The 3,593-nt window shown below is 33.1% G+C and overlaps 1 non-coding gene across 1 annotated transcript; it reads right to left on the bottom strand.

The window, feature by feature from the left end:
• Window positions 1–513: 513 nt before the first annotated feature.
• Window positions 514–619, bottom strand: LOC113688712 (small nucleolar RNA R71). The gene has a single exon (XR_003448074.2). It is a non-coding gene; the product is annotated as a small nucleolar RNA R71 (small nucleolar RNA).
• Between the last annotated feature and the right edge of the window lie 2,974 nt (window positions 620–3,593).

Here is a 3,593-nt window from a genome sequence, read left to right as displayed (position 1 = left end):
TATTTCTAGGTACTAAATTCTTCACCAAAGGCACAGTTTGCCTTCAAAGAATTAAACACAATGAGAAGAGGAAGAAGACGTGCCCAACAACAGCAAATTGAGGTGGAAAGTATAGGTGAAACTATCGTCGAAATGGAGGAGCAAAGGCCAAGATCTTTGAGGGATTATGCCTTGCCAAATGAATTGGAAGCGCAAACTAGTATTGCAAGGCTAGCAATTAATGCAAACAACTTTGAGAGCAAGCCCTCTCTCATCCAAATGGTTTAACAAAGTCAATTTGGAGAAAATGCAACGGAGGATCCTAACACTCATCTAGCTAACTTCATGAATTTATGTGGTACAGTCAAAATAAATGGAGTAAGTGATGATGCAATTAAGTTAAGGTTATTTTCTTTTTCATTTTGTGATAAAGCAAAGGTATGGTTTAATTCTTATCCACCTAATACTTTCATTTCTTGGGGTGAGTTGACAAAAGCATTCTTAAATAAATATTTTTCTCCCGAAAAAACGGCAAAACTTCGCATGGATATTACAAGTTTCACTCAACATGAAGGCGAGTTATAATATGAAGCTTGGGAGAAATTTAAGGATCTTTAAAGAAGATGTCCCGCCATGGTCTCCCTGATTGGTTGTTCGTTCAAACCTTCTATAATGGACTCAACTACCCAACCAAAATCAACATAGATGCCACCGCTGGTGAAACTTTAATGGGAAAATCAACCAAGGATGCTCAAGCGTTGATAGGGGAAATGGCCTTTAACAATTATCAATGGGCAAATGAAAGAGGTAACTCAACAAGAGTGGTCGGTATGTATGAAATTGAGACTCTCAAATTTTTAAGTCCTAACTTAGAAAACATGTTTAATTCTTGAATGGATAATGTTGAGAGATTGCCAAGTAAACAAGGGGGAAGTGGTTCAAATTCTCATGTAAGTGTTGCTTATTGTTCGACATGTGGTGGTAATCATGATAGTGCTAATTGTTTTCATATGGAGCAAGTTCATAATGTTAACAACTACAATTGACCACCTCAAAAAATAATCTTTTTTCAAACACTTACAATCCCGGTTGGAAGAATCATCCTAATTTAGGGTAGAGACGCCAATCAAATGCACAAAAACTATCAGTCCACCCGATTTTTAAACAAAGCCACTTGAGTCACATTTTTTAACTTTAGAGGCTAATTTTGAAAAATATTTTCATGAAACAAGAGAAAGATTTGATGATGTTAAAATGAACATGAATAATATGATGACCATGATTAAGGATATGCAACACCAGTTAGATACTATTGCTAATTCCAATATTTGAGGCAACTGGGTGAATTTCAAGTAAATTGAGGTGAATCATAGAGAACATGTGAATGCAATCACTCTTAGGAGTGATAAATAGTTAGAGGATAATCACCTTGTTAAAAAAGGAAGAAATGATGAAAATGGGGGTAAAATTGAATGAGAAGATAATAAGGATCATGTTTTAAATGAATTTGATATGCTTTCTTCTTATACTTCTCATAAGAATGTTACTAACTCTGTTTCTTTTCCCAACAAGTTGAAGCAAAGCAATAAGGAGAAGGAATTTGCGAAATTTGCTAAAATGTTTAAGAAAATCAGAAATAATATTGATTTTGTTGATGCTATCTTACAAATGTCCTCTTATGCCAAATTTTTGAAGGATATTATGCCAAGAAAGAGGAAAATTGAAGATCATGAGACAATAGCATTAACTGAGGAATGCTCGATATGTGTTCGAAACAAGCTTCCAACTAAATTTAAAGATCCAGGGAGTTTCACTATATCTTGTACCATTGGACATTTGAATTTCACTAATGGTCTATGTAATTTAGGTGCAAATGTATCATTGATGCCACTTTCCATTGCAACGAAAAGTTATTTGAGGAAAATGAAGGATATAAATGTTACTCTTCAATTGGGAGATAGGTCCATAAAGCATCTAGTTGGTATAATTGAAAATGTCATCATTAAGGTGAAATCATTCTTCATACCAGTTGACTTTAATGTATTTGATATGGAAGAAGACATGCATATACCTATTATTTTAGGTAGGCCTTTTTTAGCCACCGCCGGAACTTTAATTGATGTTCAAGAAGGTAAGTTGACCTTTAGAGTTAATGGTGAAGAATTAACGTTTAATCTTAATGAAAGTAAGGATCTTGATTAATGGCATGGAAAACTTTTAAACCAAAGGAGGTTAATGTTATACAAGAGTTGTATAAAGAAGGTTATCATGTTGAAACTCTTGATTCTCATGCTTATAATATGTCTAATATGAAGAATAAAGGAAAAGAGATCCTTAATCCTAAAGTTCAAGTGGATAAAGACAAGAAATCAAATAGACTTTGGGATTGTTTAAAATGTTTCTCAAAAAATCCTCATATTTATTGTGATCATACTAACTCTTCCTTTTTTGATGATAAGGATGACTTGGAGATAGGGCAAACTCAAAATTTGGCGAATGGAAAGAGAGGTTTTAATCCTTGGGAAGGAACTAGTTCCTTTTCCCCTCCAAAATAATCTTCAAGAAGAAACATTTTTGAGTCGAGCCAACGACTATAAACAAAAGTGCTAATTGGGAGCTAACCCAATGTTTTAAGTCATTTCTTTTGTTTCAGTGTGTTTTCATGTTTATTAGAAGTATTAAGTTGTGTTTGTTATGTCTCTTTTGTAGGTTTCAAAAGTTAAGGCAAAAGTTACCTTTTGAAGGTTGGCGAGGAACAAGAAAAATGAAGAACTTAACCCCTCATTTTGCATTTTAGATGTTTTTGATTCATTATGAAGGGTTAGATTGCATATTTAGATCATTTGAAACTTGTTTGAGACATTACATTTTACAAAAAAATGATTGGAATCATGTTTCTGGAGAAATTGGAAATGAATGGAATAGTGAAAAAGTGTAGTTTTTTGCACTTTAATTGCAGAAACACAGAGATCCGCGAGGCAGATCTATGAGACTACCTCACAAATCCTAAAGGGTTTTTGTTAAAAAAATTTTTTTCCTCCTTTCTTCTTTCCTTTCTTAACCACACTTCAAATTTGTGGCTTTTCCATCATTTGAACCTTCAATTAGTTTGTTTGCCATTTTGCATGATAGAGCTCTATTACTAATTACTAATAGTTATTATATGGAACTTTTTGCACTCTTTGACTTTCATTTACATAGTAAATGGTTGAAATTCAAGAAAGATGAAGTCATAGAAGATTGCAAGGCAAGAGGCCACTTCACCATGGAGGGAGTATTTCTTTTTCTTTTGGTTTTCCTTTTCACACATTGAGGACAATGTGCACTTAAGTGTGGGGAGGGGAAAGGTTTATTACATTTTTTTGTGGAAAATGGTTCAATTCCTTCTTAATTGTGGAAAATGGTTCAAATTTTGTCAATTTTCAAAGAAATTTCATAACCATTAGTAGTCAAATTCTCCTTTTGGAGTATAATTGACGTGTCTTGAGAATCTTATTTCTTATTTGACTTGGAAATAACTATTATATGACTAGAATTTTTGTTATAAAGAAAGTATATCTTGTAAAGTGGAAGTAATTATGCTTTAAATTTTGCATGCTTCATAAGTTTCCTAT

Source organism: Coffea arabica, chromosome 5e (assembly GCF_036785885.1).
Source record: "Coffea arabica cultivar ET-39 chromosome 5e, Coffea Arabica ET-39 HiFi, whole genome shotgun sequence".
Classification (NCBI taxonomy): Eukaryota; Viridiplantae; Streptophyta; class Magnoliopsida; order Gentianales; family Rubiaceae; genus Coffea; species Coffea arabica.
This window is presented reverse-complemented; position numbering and strand designations above follow the sequence as displayed.